This window comes from Eubalaena glacialis, chromosome 5, assembly GCF_028564815.1.
Source record: "Eubalaena glacialis isolate mEubGla1 chromosome 5, mEubGla1.1.hap2.+ XY, whole genome shotgun sequence".
NCBI lineage: Eukaryota > Metazoa > Chordata > Mammalia > Artiodactyla > Balaenidae > Eubalaena > Eubalaena glacialis.
This window is the reverse complement of record NC_083720.1, coordinates 66,113,092-66,135,312: the sequence shown is the minus strand read 5'-3', so window position 1 is coordinate 66,135,312 and position 22,221 is coordinate 66,113,092. Positions and strand designations below refer to the sequence as shown.

Sequence of the window (22,221 nt, the reverse complement as noted above, 5' to 3'; positions counted from 1 at the left end):
TTTATGGTAGATTTTTGTTGGCGAAATTCACCATCATGGGTGGGAAACACACATTTGTGTAGAGACTTTTCTGTTCTGTATTTTTTTTTTTGGCCACACCATGTGGCACGTGGGATCTTAGTTCCCTGACCAGGGATCGAACCAACGCTCCCTGCATTGAAGTGTGGAGTCTTAACCACTGGACCGCCAGGGAAGTCCTCTGTTCTTTATTAATGCATATAATTTTTGGCTATACAGAGCTTGTTTACCTGATAAACTGCTATGAAGTCACACTTCCTCTTATGATATAGTTCAAATCCTACTCCAACAAATGGCATGACAATAAAAATCTCTATATAGTTTATTTCCAGATCCAAATCAATTACTTGACAGAGGCAGATTTCTGAACAACAGGCTTTGAGTGTAGTGAGATTTCAACTGTAGGTTTTTAGAGACTTTTAAAGCTTAAATACAGGGCTGTTTATGTACTATACTTTATACTTTTTATATACAAAGGAAAAATTTGACCATTATTAACAATAAGTACAATTGACCCTTGAACAGCACAGGTTTGAACTCTGAGGGTCCACTTACATGCGGATTTTTTTTCAATAGTAAATACTGCAGTACTACACCATCCGCAGTTGGTTGAATCCAAGGATGTAGAACTGCATATTTGGAGGAATTGCGTATACTGAGGGCTGACTATAAGTTACGTGTGGATTTTCAACTGTATGGCGGGTTAGCGTCCCTAACCCCTTCATTGTTCAAGGGTCAACTGTATATTATTATTATGTTATACATTATAACAACATTTTGCTGTTTTAAAATACTCTTGTACCGGGGTATATTATTATAGGCCAGTTAATAAAGGCAGGTACAAACATTTGCTGGAATACTTGAATAAGCAAGTTTTCTGCTCACTGATTGTCTATGTACAGTGATCAGAAGTGCATTGATTGTGAATGATGTTCCTTTGAGAATTAGCATATACTAGGACTTATGATCCTTAAGAATGCCTTAGAGGGATAGAAATAAACTAAGAACTTATAAATTAAATCAGACTCTTGTGAGTATAGAAATAAAATGGCAATGTCATATCTCTGATAATTGATGTAAAAATAGATTAATCTGAGAAGAGTTTAAAAAATATTTTCTCCTGTTTATTTATGAAGTTTGAGCTGATAGTTTTTAATGTCTTAATTCAATCAAACATAAGGCAAATTTTTTTCAAATTACTCTGATATTAGGAACAAAAAATAGACTTGTAATTTAATTGTGGTAAAACTTCCCAGGAGATTAGTTTTTAATAAGGGCTACTACCTCTTTTTATTTCTTAGTATAGTATTTTTTATTTTTAACATGCTTTGTTCTATTAGCTCTGCTGCTTTTTAAGAGATGACTAAAACTAAGCCCTACTTTTTTAGGATTCCCTGTACACTTAACTTTAGTAGATTGTCAAGGAAGCCATGTTTAGCTTTTTTTTTCTTTTTTAATGGGCACATTAATTCATGCTTGATGGCGTTACTTATAGCATTCTTGGTTTGAAATACTTCCTAATTATGTGAAAACAGATTTTAGATTTTTACAGATCTTTTAAAAGTCCACATTTTTTAGTGTATGATGGATATTTTCACACAATGTAAATTACTGATGGATGACCCTCTTATGTATAACACGCTGATAGCAGTATTGAAGATTCCAGAGGGAGGAGAAACTCATTTGATTCATTAAGGAAACTTGCTGGCAAGGTTTGATAGATGTTTGTTTGAATTGAGCTGTGCTTTTTAATTTTTATTTCATGTGTATTTCTTCTTCTTTTATTTAAATTCAGAATCAAGCAGCATTTTTGGATCATATCTACATTGTTGATATTTAAGTGCTTTCTAAACATTTTTCCTAAGAAGTATTGTTAGAAATATGGTCTCTAAATTCAGAAATTCAAAGATTTATGAATAATACTATTTATTGTAACATTATTTATAGTAATAAAAAGTTATAAGCAACCTTAATGTTGACTAGTAGGACGGTGGTTATATCATGGAAATTCATATGGTAAAATCTTGTTTAAAATAGTTGTCTTTGAAAAATATTTAAAAACAAGGGAGATGTGTGTGTTATATGAAATGAAAAAAAAAAAGATGTACAAATGGCGTTTAGTAGATCTTGCTTTTGTGTACACATACACCCACACACCCACTCATTTCATATACATGTGTGCATAGGAAGAAAGACTAGAAGAGAATACACCGAAATGTTAAAAGTGGTTATCTCTGGATTCTGTAATATGGGCTGAGACTTCTCTTTTATACTTTCTTGTATTTTCTGTGATAATAAATCTTATAATCAGAAAAAGGTTATCTAGCAAAAACTATCAATATTTTCATTTAAACGTCATTGTATTCTTTTGTAATATATCAATACTAGACTTTTCTACCTCTCATGCATCCATTATCTTCTACTCATACTTTATAGGACCTTTTTTTCCCAGTATCTGTTATCTTATTACCCTGTGGAACTCTAACTCTACAGCCTATATTTTATTTTATTTTATTTTATTTATTTATATAAATTATTTATTTTATTTATTTATTTTTGGCTGCGTTGGGTCTTTGTTGCTGCGCGCAGGCTTTCTCTAGTCGCGGTGAGCGGGGGCTACTCTTCGTTGCGGTGCGCGGGCTTCTCATTATGGTGGCTTCTCTAGTTGTGGAGCACGGGCTCTAGGTGCACAGGCTTCAGTAGTTGTAGCACGCAGGCTCAATAGTTGTGGCTCACGGGCTCTAGAGCACAGGCTCAGTAGTTGTGGCACACGGGCTTAGTTGCTCCGCGGCATGTGGGATCTTCCTGGACCAGGGCTCGAACCCGTGTCCCCTGCATTGGCAGGCGGACTCTTAACCACTGCACCACCAGGGAAGCCCCAGCCTATGTTTTAAAAGCAATTTATCTGAGGGTATATTTTTTCTATATTAGTTATAACTACCAGAATTTAGATGTCTGCATGCTTAGGAAGCTCATAGATACAATAATACTGTGTTATAGTATGATAACAGTGCAGAGATTTAGTCTCATTTTTTAAAAAATGGACATCTAATTCATCTTTGTAATAGCATACCATCTCATTAATTTCACGTTCTAATTTGGGATTTTTATTATTTTTGACCTTATGTAATAAAATTGGATTTTCTTGTGTATGATGGATATTTTCACACAATATCAATTACTGATGGATGATCCCCTTATGTATAACATGCTGATAGCAGTATTGAAGATTCCAGAGGGAAGAGAAACTCATTTGGGGAAACTTGAGGATTTTAATGATTTTTTTATGGTTAGCTCATTAGTTGTATGTTGGGTTGCAGTTTTTGTTTTGCCTATTCTGTGAAAATAGATGGGCTTTGCCAAGGGATATATTCAGCTTAGAAGCAGTTAAGATTTTACCGTTAGTTCCTTTCCATTTTAATAAAGTTCTATTCATTCACAATTTAAAACTAATTTATTTTCCTGATTTAGTAATGATTTCAGTTAAGGTTCTTCACTGTAAGTAATAGAAGTTTTAGATGATTTAAGCAGAAAAGGACATATTAAAAAAATATTATGTGGCTCACATTGGATAACCTGGCATGGAAAATTAATAGGATCAAAGGGAATGTGAATGCCAAAACGAGCCCATGCTCCAAAATAGCCCAGCCAAAAAGCTGCTGCTCCTGAATTCCAGACTTCTGTGTATCCAACTGTTGACGCAACATCTCCATTTGGACAAATAGTAGACATTTTGTACTTGATGTGTGCATAACTGAACTTTTCTTGCCCCCAACCTTATACTTCTGTCTTCTCTATTTTTTTTTTTTCTTTTTCTTTTGGCCACGCCATGAGGCTTATTTCCCCAACCAGGGATTGAACCTGGGCCACGGCAGTGAAAGCACCGAGTCCTAATCACTGGACCGCCAGGGAATTCCCTGTCTTCTCTATTCACTCCATTATTCTGGTTGCTCAGGCAACAGCTTTTGTGTCATCTTTTACTCTGTTCTTTCAACCCCATGGCTAATGCAGAACCAAATCCCTTTGGCTCCACGTCAAAAATACATATCCAGAATCCGGCCATTTCTCACACCTCCAGTGAAACACCCTGGTCTAACCTACCATCATCTCTTGCCTAGATTATTGAAATTAGCCTCCTTGTTGGTCTCCTTGCTTCTACCCTCTTGCCATCTCCATTTTCTTCAACTTTAGTCTCACTACAGGAGTTGAAATGATCTATTTCCGATAAGTCAGGTAATGTTCCTCCTTTCCTCAAAATTCTGCAGTAGTTCCCCATGACACTCATAGTGAAAAGAAACAAAATTTATGTGGCGCTGTGTGATCTGTCCCCCTTCACTCCACTGGTTCCCGTTTGCTCACTTTGTTCTACCGTTTCTGGCTGCCTTGCCATTCCTGAAAATACAGGTCACATACAAAGGATCAAGTGTCTAAATGACTTTTAGACTTTTCAACAGCAAAATTGGAAGGCATTAGCACAGTGACTTTAAATTCTGAAGGGAAATTATTACCAATCCATCATTCTATATCCAACCAAACTATCAAATAGGAGGAGAGTCTTCAAAAATTTTACCTCATGTACCTTTTCTTAGCTGGTTACTAGAGGATGAACTGTTTTTCACCAAGATGTAGGCATAAACCAAGAATGAAGAGATTTCGAGTGTAGAAAGCAGGAGATCCAACATATGAGAGAGGCAAAAGTAATTTCCAGAGTGATGGTGAATGGAGATCCCAGGATAATGGTGAAGGGACATTCCAGGGTTATAGCTACCTGCATGCTTTCTTGATAAGGGAAGCTGTTTGTATACCCTAACTGCTCATCCAGCCTAGTCCTTCATTAATGAATATGAACAGAAAAACAAGCAAAGAGTTGAAGAAAATAAAAGGACTACAATGTGGTCGCAGGTACAGCTACATTAGAAGACAAGATGAAATAGTTAGATCCTTCTAATATGAAAAGTCATTATGAATGTATAGCTATAAATGCAGACCCATACAAGTATGTTATGCTGGCCTTAAGTACCACCAGCAACATGATTTTTTGAAATGGTAAAGTTTCAGAGTCACCAGATTCTTGGTAGAGTCATAAACAAAACTAAGTATAGTCTTCCCTTGATTTAAATGTGAAAGTCCAGTTAAATTCCTCGATAATTCTGTGTCGAGTATAACCATCCAAAAAATACTTTGTGTTTTTCTTTGAAATGGACTTAGATTATATTATAGGCTCAAGTTTTTCACTTAGTGAATGTGTGGCAGGACCTTTGAAAGTTAGGGGGGATGCAAGCCAGTCACAACAACCAAAGAACTGCCTTTCAGATATCCGGATGCCCTAGTACTGACACATTTGAGAACTTTGAATAGGGGGGAGAATTAGGGTTTATTTAAAAAAAAAAAAAAAAGGAAAAAGGAAACCCAAGTAAGCTGAAGGCAGGCAGGAAGAAAGAAGAGAAGCATAGTTAATAGAAAGCATAAAGTAAAGTGTTATGTGTGAGTGGATTATACTTATTAATAGAGACAGGTTGGAGTTTTTAAATGCTGTTGTTTATCAAGGGAGACAGACACTGAAAACAAAATCTCATAGGTAAGTGATAAAAGGAGCAGGGGTGTAGGGGAAGCTGTCCCAAAAGAATGTGACACTCTTAATCTCAGACAAAATTAATTCAAAGCCAAAACAGTTGAACACAGGAATAATACTGACAAAAGAGAGAATCCATCACGTCTGGGACAAGCTGTTTATGTCCCAAACAACAGAGAATGCAAAAACAATTAGAAATAAAAGAAGAAACATATTTTAGAAGTATCTGAGAAATGTTAGTGAAAACCATAGACATGCCTTTGCAGGTTAAGGTTAGAGTATGAGAGTATGTGTAGGTCAGGATAATGTTTGTAAATGCATAGAAGAGGTTCCAAGGAATATATCTCAGATTCATAACGATGGTTATATTGGCGAGAGTTTGAAGGGAATGTAGGTACTATTTTAAACCCACAGAAGTCCTCTGATGTTGATCCTCCTTTTTCAAATGAGGACCCTGAGGTTTTCCCAGGTATTGGAGCCGACCAGAGAGTGGCAGAGGCACATTCGAGCTTGGCATTAGCTCCAGGCCCTGTGCTGTTTCTTCGGTACGATGATCTGCTCTGCTTCCTGTCGGTTTCCTTCAGGTACCTTAAAAAAACGCACTATATTTGCAGTCAAGGAGGCGGTAGAGGAATAGGAGAAAACTGTGGAAGAGAGACTCTTCACTGTATTTTTACCTTTTAAAACTATGAGAGTACATTACCTATTCAAATATTAACTTAAAAATAAAACTTTGTAAGCATCTTCGGAGGTATTATAAGCAGGACAGTTCTATAGAAAAACTAGTAATCACAGACTTTTTCCACTGAAGAATAAAATTTTTGAATGCACTGTTAATGTGATTTGCAAAGAAAATATATTCTACCATGTTTAGCTTTTTAATAATTTTAATAAGACTGTATTCTCATCTTACCTTTGTTGATTTCTGAATTGGTACAATTTTTTCTCATGTTAAAAATATATATAAAAATAAAAAAACTTGTATGTCTTCTAAGGCTAAATGGACATAGACAGCAATTCAAACACTTTACTATTGCCTCACCAGTTCTATGTACGTTTTGATTATTTAACTGCTAAGCTGTACCAGTACAAAGAATATAAATCTGATTTTCATGCATTTTATTATATTGGGTTGACCAAAAAGTGCCTTTGGTTTTTAAGTAAAAATAAGAGACACGTTTTTCATTTTCACCAAGAACTTTATTGAACAATGTATTCACCCTTTTGTTCCACTACCTTCTGTCATTTTTCAGGCAACTTCATACTTCCATCTTCCCAAAACTTTTTTTTTTAAATAAATTTATTTATTTATTTATTTATTTATTTATTTTTGGCTGCGTTGGGTCTTCATTGCTGTGCGCAGGCTTTCTCTAGTTGCAGCGAGTGGGGGTTACTCTTCATTGCAGTGCACAGGCTTCTCATTGCAGTGGCTTCTCCTGTTGCGGAGCACGGGCTCTAGGCGTGTGGATTTCAGTCGTTGTGGCGCTTGGACTCAGTAGTTGTGGCTCGCAGGCTTAGTTGCTCCGTGGCATGTGGAATCTTCCTGGACCAGGGCTCGAACCCACGTCCCCTGCATTGGCAGGCAGATTCTTAACTACTGCGCCACCAAGGAAGTCCTTCCCAAAACTTGTTATCTTTTTGAGCAAAGAACTGTTCCAGGTGCCTTTTACGGTCTTCCAGGGAATGGAAATTTTTTTCTATTAAGAGAATTTTGTAAAGACTGAAATAAATGGAAATTCGAAAGTTCAATGTCTGGTGAATACGGCAGATTAATCAGAACTTCCCAGCCAAGCTGTAACAATTTTTGCCTGGTCATCAAAGAAACATGTGGTCTTGTGTTATCTTGATAGAATATTATGCATTTTCTGTTGACTAATTCTGGATGCTTTTCATCAAGTGCTGCTTTCAGTTGGTCTAATTTGGAGCAGTAGTTGTTGGAATTAATTGTTTGACTTTCCGGAAGGAGCTTATAATAGAGGACTCCCTTGCAATCCCAGCATATACACAATCCAACCTTCTTTGGATGATAACCGGCCTTTGGTGTGGTTGGTGGTGGTTCATTTCACTTGCCCCACCATCTCTTCCGTTCCACATTATTGTACATTATCCACTTTTCCTCACCCGTCACAATTTGTTTTAAAAACAGAACGTTTTCATTACGTTCCAAATGCAAAAATATGGTCAAGAAGGTTTTTTTCTGCTTGATTTATGTGGAAGCCAAACATCAAAGCGATTAACATAACCAAGCTGGTGCAGATGATTTTCAGTGCTTGATTTGGATATTTTGAGTATGTCGGCTATCCCCCGCATGGTATAACATTGATTGTTCTCAATTAATGTCTCAATTTGATTGCTATCGACTTCAACTGGTCTACCCGACCGTGGAGCATCGTCCAGTGAGAAATCTCCAGCACGAAAAACTTCACAAACCACTTTTGACATGTTTGATCAGTCACAGCACCTTCTCCATACACTGCACAAAATCTTTTTTTGCATTTCAGTCGTTTTTACCTTTCTTGAAATAAAGCATAATATGCCGAAAATGTTGCTTTTTTTCTTCCATCTTCAATATTAAAATCGCTACACAGAAGTTCACCAGTTTTGATAGTCTTTTTTTAAATGCACGCTGATATGAGAGCTGTCACATACAATCTAAAAAAATTGTTTCGAATGAAGTTAAAGACAACTAAGTGCTACTAGAGTCACCTTAACGGAAAAGAACGAACGAACTTTTTGGCCAACCCAATATAACTGCAATATGGACTTTTAAAGCAAATGACTGTATCACTGTATTCTTACAGGAGTGTTTTAAATGATACATTATAAACAGTGTTTCAGTTAAGGTTGGTAAGACTGCAGTACAAAGAATGCCCATTTTGGGGTGCTCATGACAAGTAAAGCTTTACTTATTCTATTGGCATGTTTCCTTCCTATGATTTAATTACACCCTTGGGTTACACAGGTATTAGACTGTTTTTAATGTAGTTGTATTTTGCCAGGTAAGTGTTTTGCCAGGATTTGTTTGCCAGGTTCTGTTTGTCTCAGGAATGTTCAGAAACATTAAAAAATGGAGGCATTATCTGACATTACAGGCATTTTTCTATCCTAATCTAATACTCTAATTAGAACTTTAATGTTTTACTCATTAAATACTGGCTAAGTAGACTTAAAGAGGTGGATAAGAATATACAGTGAGTCCCTTTCAATTGAAATCAGATATCTTTATCATGTTACATACAGTTCTGTGGTTCATTACTTGTTAACATGGGAATATGCCTATTGATAAATATGGGTTTTTATTGATGTAGTAGTAGAATACTACTGGATATGTAGAAAGATGCCAACACAAAATCATAGTCTAATTATAAATCATTCTTTTAAGTTGTAGGTTTTTTGGTGTATGTCTCCTCTGAGGTTAGTTTTGTTTTTAAGGAGGTATTTCCTTATAACTGATATATCTAGTTGTTTGGGTTTTTTTTTTTTTTTTAATTTTATTTATTTATTTATGGCTGTGTTGGGTCCTCGCCTCCCTGCGAGGGCCCTCTCCAGCCGCGGCGAGCGCGGGCCACCCTCCATCGCGGTGCGCGGGCCTCTCACTATCGCGGCCCCTCCCGCCGCGGAGCACAGGCTCCAGACGCGCAGGCCCAGCAATCGTGGCTCACGGGCCTAGTCGCTCCGCGGCATGTGGGATCCTCCCAGACCAGGGCCCAAACCCGCGTCCCCTGCATTGGCAGGCAGACTCCCAACCACTGCGCCACCAGGGAAGCCCTGTTTGGGTTTTTTAAAAATCACTTATATTTCCTTACAACCATAAAGATGGCCTGGCGAGAGACTTTTTCAGTTCCCCTTTGCAGAATTATTCTGTTTCTATCCTCTTCTGCTCTCTTGCCACCTCCTTCTCCTGTTCTCCTTGACTGGCTGTCTCTTGGTATACAGTTTCTTCTATTAATGATAGGCGTTCCAGAAAGAGAACAGATGGATTTAGAAATGTGAATTTAGGTTATGCTTTGTGTTTTTCCTCCTTTCTGTTGTAACCTAAGGTTTGGAATGCAGATAATCCCCCTTTTGTTTGTTTGTTGAGCTCTGTATTTCAGCCCTAATCTAAACCGTGTAACTGAAACTTCTGCATCTCTAATTTACTTACATTTGTTTCCGTATTAAAGTACTGTAAGCATGTGATCTGGGAGATCATTGGTCAGATTCCCCTTACAAGCCTGAAGGCCTTGTAAATTGTGACTCATGTCCACTGTACTTAAATAAGTCACGTTAAGTAAGACCTATTATTGGCCTTTTCCTGGAAGATGTATGCCTGAAAAGTTTCTTGAGAAACTTCTCTACCCAGCAAATATATCTACTGCTAGTATCTTTTCCTATTAATTTATATTTTTGTAAAATGTTTTTTAATATGAATAATATACTAATGTTCTTTCACAAAATCAATACATTAAAAGTAAGACCAAACTTCTCACTCACTTCTCTATATCTGGCATGTTCCTACTTCCCTAGATGAATTTGGTATGCACCTTCCAGATCTTTCTCACAAATAAACATTTAGATACTATGGTATATATATTTTATCCCCAATTTAATATTATTTAGCAAGTCCAAGGAACAAAGGAGAGGGACATTATTTTATAGAGAAAAAGGAGTAAGTTGGGAGGGGTTGTTTTGAACAAAAGCCCATTGGAGAAAAGTGAGAGCTCAGGGTGATGATGGCTTCTCATTGGCTGAGTTGCTGGGGTAGTCAGTTTCTTGTAGGAGATGCAGTGTACATCTTTTCCTGTTGGGGCCTGTGATTGATGATCTTCTGTTGAGGTCTAATTGGCAATTCTTCTTGTAATTGACATCAGGTTGTACTGTGTGAGGGAACCCCCTTCTGGCCTCCTTCACAGAAGTGGGGTTATGTTTTATTTAAAAGATAAAATAGCTAGTGCATGTCCTCATGGCACAAAATTCAAGCAGTACTAAGTGTAGAAATGGAAAAGTAAAAATCTCCCTATGTTCCCCAGCCTCTCATTGCCACTTTACTGATTTTAAGCTATTTACAGTTTCTCTTATATTCCCGTTATTATGGCTGTATAACAAATTACCCTAAAACTCAGTGGCATAAGAAAAACCTTTTAATTAACAAACTGTGTGTCTGGAGTTCATACAGAGCACAGTGGAGATGGCTTGTCTGCTGCATAATGTCTGGGTTCTTAGCTGGACGACTGAGAGGCTGGGAGCGGGAAGAGCATCTGGAGGCTTGCTCACTCACTGTCTGGCAGTTGATGCTGGCTGGTGGCTGAAACCCTACCTAGTACTGTCAGCCAGAACACCTACATACGGCCTTTTTATGTGGCTGCTTGGCTTCCTCACAGCACAGTGGCTTGGTTCCAAGTGCAAGCATCCATCCCACGAGAGGATGGGGGAGGGAAAGAACCATGCAGCCTGGATACTTTTTATAACCTAGCCTAAGAAGTCACATACAACACTTCTACTATACTTCTGGTTGTAGCAGTCCTGAGCCTGCTCAGCTTCAAGAGGAGGGGGAATAGACTTCACCTCTTTTTTTAATTGAGGTATAACTGACAAATAACATTAGTTTCAGGTGTGCGACTTGTATATATTAGGAAATGATTGTCACAGTAAGTCTAGTTAACACTTGTTACCATACACGGTTACAATTTTTTTTTCTCGTGATGAGAACTATTAAGATCTACTCTCTTAGCAACTTTCAAATATGCAATATGGTATTACCAACTATAGTCACTATGCTGTACATTACATCCCCATAACTTAAATTATTTTGTAACTGGAAGTTTGTACGTTTTGACCCCCTTCATCTATTTCACTCACCTCCCAACCCCCCCACCTCTGGCAACCGCCAATCTGTTCTCTGTATCTTTGAGCTTGATCTTTTGTTGTTGTTTTAAATTCCTCATATAAGTGAGATCATATGGTATTTGTCTTTCTCTGACTTATTTCACTTAGCATAATTCCCTCAAAGTCCATCCATGTCGTCGCAAAAGGCAAGATTTTGTTCCTTTTTAAGGCTGAATAATAATTCCATTATATTGATATACATATATGATGGATATATGTGAGGTGATACCTCATTGTGGTTTTGATTTGCATTTCCCTGATGATTAGTGATATTGAGCATCTCTTCATGTACCTGTTGGCCAACTTTATGTCTTTTTTTGGGAAAATGTCTATTGAGATCCTCTGCCTATTTTTTAATCAGATTGTTTGTTTATTTGGGTATTGAATTATATGAGTTCTTTATATATTTTGGATATTTAACCCCTTATCTGATATATGATGTGCAAATATCTCCTCCCATTCAATAAGTTGCCTTTTCATTTTGATGATGGTTTCCTTTGCTATGCAACAGCTTTTTAGTTTGATGTAGTCTCACTTATTTGTTTTAGCATTTGTTTCCTTTGCTTTTGGAGTCAGATCCAAAAACTTACCACCAAGACTGATGTCAGGGAGCTTACCACCTATGTTTTCTTCTGGGATTTTTATGGTTTCAGGTGTTACATTCAGGTCTTTAATATATTTTGAGTTAATTTTAAACCATTTTTGAGTTAGGAGACTCCACCTCTTGATGGGGAGTGGCAAGATTCTGGAAGAGCATGTGTGGTTAGAAATACTGCTATGAACGTTTTTAGAAAATACAGTCTGCTATATATCTCTTTCTAGAAATTTGTTTTCACATAGAAGGAATCATAGTATATTTACGTTTCTGCAACTTGTTTTTTTTTCACTTCATTTATCTTTTCATATTAGCAAATTTCTTAGTTCGGGTTTCTATTACAGAATACTGTAGACTGGGTGGCTTATAAACAACAGAAATTTATTTCTCACAGTTCTGGAAGCTGGACGTCCAAGATCAGGGTGCTAGCATGGTTGGGTTCTGGTGAGAGCCCATCATCCAGGTTGCAGATCTTGTATCCTTATATGGTGAAGAGAGGGCAAGAAAGCATTCTGGGGTCTCTTTTATGAGAACACTAATCCCACTCATGTGGGCTCCACCCTCGTAACCTAATCACCTCTGAAAGGCCCCACCTCCTAATACCATCACATTGGGGATTAGGATTTCAAAATATGAATTTTGAGGAGACTCAAACATTCAGTCCATAACAGCAAATCAGAGTCAGCCTCATTTTCAAGTATCATGGTATTGGAATTTTGTCTTTCCTTTTAATATACTTGTAATATGTGAATATCTAAATTACGGACACTTGAAATAATGTAGAAATACAGAGCAAAATGTCAGAGTCCCCCTTCCTCTTGCCCCCCACTCACGTATCCCATTTCATGACATTTATTGCTCTCTTGGCCAGAGGTTGCATTGAGTTTGTGGACAGTCATATATCTATATCTATATCTTTATATATAATCAAAATAGACTGTACCATAAAGGTATAGCATATAAGTTATGTTGTTGTCTTATCAGTGGCCATAAATTACGTGATGACTTTTGGTTCAATAAATTAATTAAACTCAAATTTAGAAGGTATTTTTGTAGGATTTGGGAAAGTATATGCATATCATTTGCGCAACCTATTAGTGTTAGACATTCAAAAACTATTTTCAAAATACTCAGACTTGCCTTTAACCTGATTATTTGAAGTCTTCAGGCTTAAATGTACATGGATTATTGTGGTCCTTCCAAGTTATTGAATATTTTTGTTAATATTGTAGGAAAATATGTAGAGATGCTACTTAGTCATTAAGAACTAAATGTGATCAAACAACCCAATCGAAAAATGGGCAGAAGACCTAAATAGACATTTCGCCAAAGAAGACACACAGATGGCCAAAAGGCACATGAAAAGATGCTCAACATTGCTAATTATTAGAGAAATGCAAATCAAAACTACAATGAGGTACCACCTCACACCGGTCAGAATGGCCATCATTAAAAAGCCTTCAGGGAATTCCCTGGTGGTTCAGTGTTTGAGACTCCAAGCTTTCACAGAGGGCCTGGGTTTGATCCCAGGTTGGGGAACTAAGATCCCACAAGCCACGTGGCATGGCCAAATAAATAAATAAATAAGAAGAAAAAATAAAAAGCCTTCAAATAACAAATGCTGGAGGAGGGGTTGGAGAAAAGGGAACCCTCCTACACTGTTGGTAGGAATGTAAATTGGTGCAGCCACTATGGAAAACACAGTATGGAGGTTCCTCAAAAAAACTAAAAATAGAGTTGCCATATGATCCTACAATCCCACTCCTGGGCATATATCCAGACAAAACTATAATTGGAAAAGATACATGCACCCCAGTGTTCATTGCAGCACTGTTTACAATAGCCAAGACATGGAAACAACCTAAATGTCCATCGACAGATGAATGGATGAAGAAGATGTGGTACATATATACAATGGAATACTATCCAACCATAAAAAGAATGAAATATTGCCATTTGCAGCAACATGGATGGATCTGAGATTATCATACTAAGTGAAGTAAGTCAGAAAGAGAAGGATACCATATGATACCACTTATATGTGGAATCTAAAATATGACACAAATGAACTTACCTACGAAACAGAAACAGGCTCACAGGCATAGAGAACAGACCTGTGGTTGCCAAGGGGGAGGAAGGGATAGGGGAAGAAAGGATTGGGAGTTTGGGATTAGCAGATGCAAACTATTGTGTATTGAATGGATAAACAACAAGGTCCTACTGTATAGCACAGGGAACTATATTCAATATCCTGTGATAAACCATAATGGAAAAGAATGTGAAAAAGAATGTATATATATATGTATAACTGAATCACTTTGCTGTACAGTAGAAATTAACACAACATTGTAAATCAGCTATACTTCAGTAACATAAATTTAAAAAAAAAAGAACTAAATGTGATCAGATATAGTTAGGTTTTAGCTGTCTCCCAGTTGAAACACTGGGCTTCCTCAGTGGTGTGATTATGCAGGAATAATTGAATTGAATGTACTTTGTATTTTGTCATTTCTTTAAAATTCCCCTCCTGTAATTTGGCAATGTATATCAAAACTTAAAGTGTACATACCTTCATTATATCAACTCTACTCCATATTCTAAAGAGATTAATCAAGTGTGTAAGAATGTATTTATACGAACATTCACCACAACATTGTTTTTCATATACAAATTTGGAAATGATGCAATTTAATGGAATGCTGTGCAGTATTAAAAATTAGGGGGAGCTGGGTTTTGGCAGTCTAAGGTTATTTCAGGCTAACCTGTTACTGTGAGCTGTGTGAGGTCTGGTCAGAGGACATTGACCAACTGTTTAACCCCTGATTTGAAAGTACTTTTTTGTTGTTGGTTTTGGAATTTCACTTTTTGAAAAAATAGTAGTGATAAATATGAGTAGGCTTATTTGTACAAACAGGCAGCCCTTTCCTGCATATTGCTTTAATCCAAAAGCATTCTGTGGGCCATGACCTGAGTTTTTATATACATTTTATATTTAATTTTATATAATATTTAATTATGTCATTTAATCCTCACAATGACATTAAGGTTGATAACAGATTGTATTTATCTCTTCTATAGTTTGAAACTCTGCCTAAGAAAGTAACAGACACAGAATTTGAAAACAGATACCTCTGACTTTAAAGCTTCCCTTTTGAACCACTGTTCTGTACCACACTGTTTACCAGTCCACAGGTAGACCCGGTGCATGGGAAAGAAGAGCACCTCCAATATACATGAGGTTTTTGAGCAGACATAGAAAAACAGCAGATAAGTTCTTGTTTAGGTACTGTCTTAGTTTGCTCGGGCTGCTCTGGAAAAATTCCACAGACTGGGCAGCTTAGACAACAAATAATTATTTCGCACAGTTCTGGAGGCACTGGGAAGTCCAAGATCAAGATGCTGCCAGATTTGCCAGGGTGATTTGGCTCTTTTCTTGGTTTTCAGACAGCCACCTTGCTGTACGCTCACATGGCACAGAGAGAATGACAGCTCTGGTCTCACCCTCTTCCTATATGGGCACTAATTCCATCATGGTGGCTCCACTCTCATGACCTCATCTAAACCTAATCACCTCCCAAAGGCCCCCACCCCCAAATTCTATCACTTTGGGGATTAGGGCTTCAACATATGAATTTGGAGTGGTGGGGGAAATGTGAACATCCATAGCAGGCACCTTTTGATAACTCCAAAGAGAGACTTTCTGTTTTTTGTAATTTTCTTCAAAGAATTTCTCCAAGGTAAGATTCCTCATAGAAGTTCCATTTATCTGCTTTTTGTCATTAGAATCTTCTTTTTGATCTGTGTTTTTTCCATCAGCCTCTGACAGCCACGGTTCTATATGAGGCTTCCTGGATATCCTAAGAGACTATTTTAGGTTCTACATTTTCCCTAACAGGAAATCTCTGTGCCAAGACTCTTGTATTCTTTAAATCTCTGTTTTCTGCCTTTTTCCCCAAGGAAGAAAAACATTTCTTCTAATCATAACTATGTTGTCTCTTTGATTTTGAGGCTAACTCATCTAAGGAACTTTACGTGGCCTTCCTGGTTAGGTGTGGAAGATCCCAGATCTTCCCTGGGATCCTGGGATCAGTGTTAGCATGAAGGTTTACCTAGGCAGCAACCATTGGCTGTAGATAGTCCACATGTGGTTCCCGTCACTCCACTGTAATACGGAAAATACTTGAAGTTTATGGCTCCATCCTGTAGATAATGCCATGCCTGTTTCCTTCATTTATTATCCTTGGTTTTCTTTTTTTTTTAATTGAAGTATAGTTAATTTACAGTGTAGTGTTAATTTCTGCTGTATAGCCGAGTGATTCAGTTCTATATATATATATATATACATATATATATATATATATATACACGTATATATACATATATACATGTATATATATATACACACACATATATATATATATATATATATACACACACACACACACACATTCTTTTTCATGTTCTTTTCCATTATGGTTGATTACAGGATTTTGAATATAGTTTTGAAAATAGTAGGACCTTGTTTATTGGTTTTCTTTTGGTTATGTTTGCTTTCATAAATGGTTTCCTTTTGGAGTAGCCAAAATCAGCATCAATAGTCCCACTGTATTCTTCAAATAAGTCAAGAGAAAACTGAGATGCACTGTAAGTTAGGTCTCTGTGTTTAAAGAGTTCCATCAAAAGATTCTCTCGTTTTACTAAATGTGTTTTTTTAATTCTTTAAAGACTATAATTTACCCATCATAAGTGTTTGAATCTGACATACTGAATATATATTCCAACATGCTGGTTTGGGAAAAACACTAAGTCCTGGACTAGAAATGTGGTCATGATACTTTGGCACCTCATTATTCAGAGCCTGCAGCATCATCTGCTTGTGAACATGTAGAGTGTAGCCAGGAACCCATAGGAGATCAGCCAGAAGAGCAGGATCCAACTCCAGCTCTTGGTGGAATGTCCCAAAGATTCACTGCAGCTTGGGCTAGAGATGGAGTGCTTCAGTCAGCCAGGCTCCCAGTGAATAATTTCTTCTCATTCTTGGTCTTGTGTGTATGTGCGTATGCATGTGTGTGTATGCATGTGTGTGTATGCATGTGTGAAGGCACTTTTTAAAAAATTTTAAAGCTGAAAGGGCCTCTGCCTGCATGGCATGAGTTATAATTTGACCTGCTCAAAGTCATAATTTGACCTCCCACTCTGTGGTTCCCCTTACCTAGAAAAAATCATTTATGAACCAACACAGCTACCACATAAAGCTGACATCATTTCTATATTTACCAATTGTATGTGAGTGAATTAGTTTTCTAGAAACTTGTGTAGCAGGACAAATTGTATATTACCGTTTTTTATCATAGTCCCAAAGGGAAGCCTACTCCTTCTGGTGACACCTAAAGGAAAAGAGATCTCTTTTAGTGCTGAAAGAAAACATTGGCTGTGTTAATCTTAGAGGCTATTAGGTAATTACATCTATGGTCATTTTCACTTTACTCTGAATTTGCTTCAGTTCAGTTTTATATCAGTTGTATATCAACTCACTGGAGTATTCTGTAACCATTCAAAATTGTGGTTGGTTACACAATGTTTCATGCTAATGATATGTTAACTAAAATTATGATACAAAATTTTGTATGTTGTAAAGTCGAACGGAATTGAGATTAAAAATTTAGACTCTGGGGCTTCCCTGGTGGCGCAGTGGTTGAGAATCTGCCTGCCAATGCAGGGGACATGGGTTCGAGCCCTGGTCTGGGAAGATCCCACATGCCACGGAGCAGCTAGGCCCGTGAGCCACAACTACTGAGCCTGCACGTCTGGAGCCTGTGCTCCGCAACAAGAAAGGCCGCGATAGTGAGAGGCCCGCGCACCGCGATGAAGAGTGGCCCCCACTTGCCGCAACTAGAGAAAGCCCTCGCACAGAAACAAAGACCCGACACAGCCAAAAATAAATAAATAAATAAATAAATTATAAAAAAAAAAATTTAGACTCTGGAGTTAGTACTGGATATGTTAGCCAACCTCTCCCAAACACGTTTCTTCATCCATAAAGTAGGAGTTATAGCACCTGCCTCCTGCCATTGAATGTGAGGATTAAATAAATTAAAGTTCTTAGTATAGTCTCTACCACATAAAAGTTCCCAGTAAATATTTGTTATTATAATGATTGTAATTATATGAAAGTGTGCATATTTTAATGCTAGAAAACATAATAATGATAATTGTACTGTCAGTGAATTAATCCACATTAATTTCTAAGTATTCTGTAATGTTATTTTTATTATAATGTAATATAAATAATAAATTATTTAAATTATTAAAGTAATATAATTTATAAATTTATCATTAAAATATATTTGTATTTAGATGTATTTCTAATGTGATAATAAGAAGGTACCCCTATTCCACATTGATAAAACATATAGGTATCTGTTATATGTCTTAGAATTGGAGGCAGTCAGACTAATGCCATTAACAGAAAACTGTGCTGATTTGTGCATATCTAGAGAGCATTTGGTTCTGAGGTTGACTAAATACAGCAGCTAAGTAATACTGCTTACATGCCCCAGCCACAGTGGCCTTGTGGTTCCTCAACACCAGCTCGCAGGCACCTTTTCATCTAGGGGCCTTTCCTAGTTGTTTACTCTGCCTGGAATTCCTGAATGCTCATCTCCTTGATCTTTTACTGCTATTATTGTGTAGATAGTCCCTTAAGTGTTACTGCCTCTGTCTGCCTAATTTAAAGTGGCTACTGGACTGCCACTGTATGCCATCCTACTTTCATTCTCTGTGTGGCTCTCTGACTTTTTTATAATATACTTGTTAATTGTTTGATTTCCCCCACAAGACTGTATGATCCATAAGACTAGAAACTTTGTCCTTTTCACACCATATCCTCAGTACCTGGAACTGTACTTGGCATGTAGTAGGCATTCAGTAAACATTTTGAATGAATAAGTAAATAAATGATTGTTGCATTATAACTAGACATAATTAATGAGCATCTCACATTTCTAAATGAACATTTTTATATAGCTACACAAAAATACTTGTTTTTTCTCGTATTTCATGGGTATTTCCTAGGTGTCTTTAGCTGGTTGTCATTATCAGTAGTGTTGAGTAATTTAAGGGCCAGATAGTAAATATTTTAGGCTTGGAGTCTCTATGGCAACTACTAAACTCAGCTGTTGTAGTGAAAGCAGCCATAGACAATATGTAAACAAATGAGTGTGGCTATGTTTCAGTAAAACTATTTATAAAAATAGGCCTCCAGCCTACAGGTTTTAGTTTGGTGACCCTGGCTATAGACTACAAACCCACTGCAAGGGTGTGGGGTGAAACCCAGACCTGCCAGCGTCACAGGGAGGTCAAAGACGAACACAGTGAGCATCTTTTCTGGTAGACCCACATTGAAAAAGGAGGATGAGACTGATGGAAGCATGAAGAAGAAGCCTAGAGCTGGTGGTCTGGCCCTCCATGGAAGTAGATTTGTGAGGAAATGGATGTATAAAGACTTGGGGGCTTTTCACATGGAAATCATGTCATTTGTAGATATCATTGAGCTACAGACAGCCAGCAAGTCAGACCTGAAGACAAGGGCATCAGTTCAAGTAGAGCTATAGCCAAAAGCCAGGGCTGGCACTTGAGTTACATAATGTACAATGAACTGATAATTCATTCGTCATTTCGATCACAGCTGTAGATTTTGGGATATGCTATATGATTGCTAAATACTAAACCCAAGAAAGTTATTTTTACTCCTTATTTGATATCTTAAGTAATTAGATAGTACTTGTTCAATCCAAGGACCTAATCTCTTTTTGTTTTACATTCGCTACAATGCTACTTAGAGGTGGAGGAGTAATGGGAAAAGATATATATGCTTATAAAAATGTAAGGACATCTCTGGAGAGATTCACAAAAAAACCTGAGTGCTGTGGAGGCTGAAAGACAGAAGAGAGCAAGAGATTTACTTTGCATAGAGTATCCTTTTGTACTTTTGAATTTTGTACTGTGTATACATATTACTTATTGGGAAAAAATTAGTAAAACTTAAAGTATATGTAAAGTAGGAGGTTCATTAGGTCTGATTTGTGACCCAAGGGTCTAGTAATCTTTTTTTCAATTTCTTTAGAATGTGTAATTTTTTACAATATTATTAGCTGTAGTCACCATGCTGTACATTACATTCTTATAACTTATTCATTTTTTAACTGGAAATTTGTACCTTTTGACCCCCCTTCACCCATTTTGCCCACCCTCTTCCCCCTGCCTCAGGCTACCACCAATCTCTTCTCTATATCCATGAGATCTTTGTTTTTAGATTCCACATATAAGTGGATCATACAGTATTTATCTTTTTCTGTCTGACTTATTTCACTTAGCATAATGCCCTTGGGGTCCATCCATGTTGTCGCAGATGGCAAGATTTCATTCTTTTTTATGGCTGAATAATGCTCCTCTGTGTGTGTGTGTGTGTGTGTTTATCCATTCATCCATCAGTGGACACTTAGGTTATTTCCATGTCTTGGCTATTGTAAATAATGCTACAGAAAACATGGGGCTGCATTTATCTTTTCGAATTAGTGTTTTTGTTTTCTTCGGGTAAATACCCAGAAGTGGAATTGCTGGATCATATGGTAACGCTATTTTTAATCTTTTGAGGAACCTCCATACTGTTTTCTATAGTGGCTGCGACCAATTTATATTCCCACCAACAGTGCACAAAGGTTCCCTTTTTCCCATGTCCTTACCAACACTTGTTATTTATTGTCTTTTTGATAATAGCCGTAGAATGCATAAATTTTTAAAGAGGTTTTGGATTGATTCTTTTCATATTTAGGAAGGTTTAAGGTACCCAGCATATTTTTACATTAATTAAGATCTGTTTTCCCATTCTAATTCAAATAGAACTACTTTGGGGACTTCCCTGGTAGTCCAGTGGCCAAGATTCCACGCTTCCAATGCAGGGGGCCCGGGTTCGATCCCTGGTCAGGGAACTAGATCCCACGTGCCGCAACTAAGAGTTTGCATGCCGCAACTAAAGACCCCGCGTGCCACAACTAAGACCTGGCGCAGCCAAATAAATAAATAAATATTTAAAAAACAAAAACCAAAAAACAAATAGAACACTTTTAGTGGTATACACCAAAGCAAGCCTGATCATCTTAGCGAACAACTTACAAGATGATTTGTTCTGTTAATTCCAATAATTGTTTTAGATGAGGTCATAATTTGTTTGGCACAGTAATAATAATAGCTAACGTTTCTTCTTTCTTGGGTTGTTAACGACATTTCATATGCACTGTGTATTTTAATTCTCACTTGTACTCAGATATAGGTAATATTATCCCCATTTTACCAGATGAGGAAACTAAAGCTTAGAGATGTTAAAGAATTCACCCAAGGTCTTGAAACTCTAGAAAGTTGTGGAGCCTGACTTTAAATCAAGATCTGCCTTTTTTGCAGAGCCCATGCTTAACCAGCTAAGCACGACTGCTCTGTAGTTGCTTCCCCAAACAATTGCAGGTTATGTGTTAACTGCTTTAATGGAGAGGGGGTGTCATTATAAAGTAATGAGGCTGAACTGAAAAGTTGCATGTTCATTCAGTTTACTGTGTATCATCTCTTTTAAGATTTATGAGATTATCATTTCTAAACATCCTAAAAGCCCTCAGCATAGGGTGAACATTCATAAAAGGATGATACATGTTTATTGATAGATGGGTTTTTACTTTTCACTTATCTTTTTAAAATTCATAATCATATGGTTCCAAAATTAAATTATATGTAAAGATAGACATTGAAAACTTCAGATCCCATCTCATCAGAGCCTACTCCATTCCTCCATCCCATCCCCAACTCCTGTGGTATCATTTTTATTAGTTTCTTCCTTGTCTAACCACTGTTTACGCAGATGTAAGCAAAAAGGAAAAAAAAAAAATTCCTTCCTTTCAAAGGTGCATTTTCTACAAAGAGAACCTATTTTTTCTATTAGAAGCAGAGGCTTCTAATTTTCAGGAAGAAAAAAACCTTATTAACGAAGTTTACTCTTTTTCTAGTAGCTCTCCTCTACAGTTAAGTGCTTTTCCTTTGGGAAGTCTAATAACATACGGCAACAGGAGTTTCTGTCACAGGTGACTTTTTATTTTTTTTCCTGAATTTTAAATTTTATTTATTT

General features: G+C 37.0%; 1 protein-coding gene across 1 annotated transcript in view; it reads left to right on the top strand.

Moving 5' to 3' along the window:
• The window catches only part of SMIM14 (small integral membrane protein 14), a 62,297-nt gene that overhangs the window by 26,142 nt on the left and 13,934 nt on the right, over positions 1-22,221 (top strand). The gene's annotated exons all lie outside the window — the stretch shown is intronic.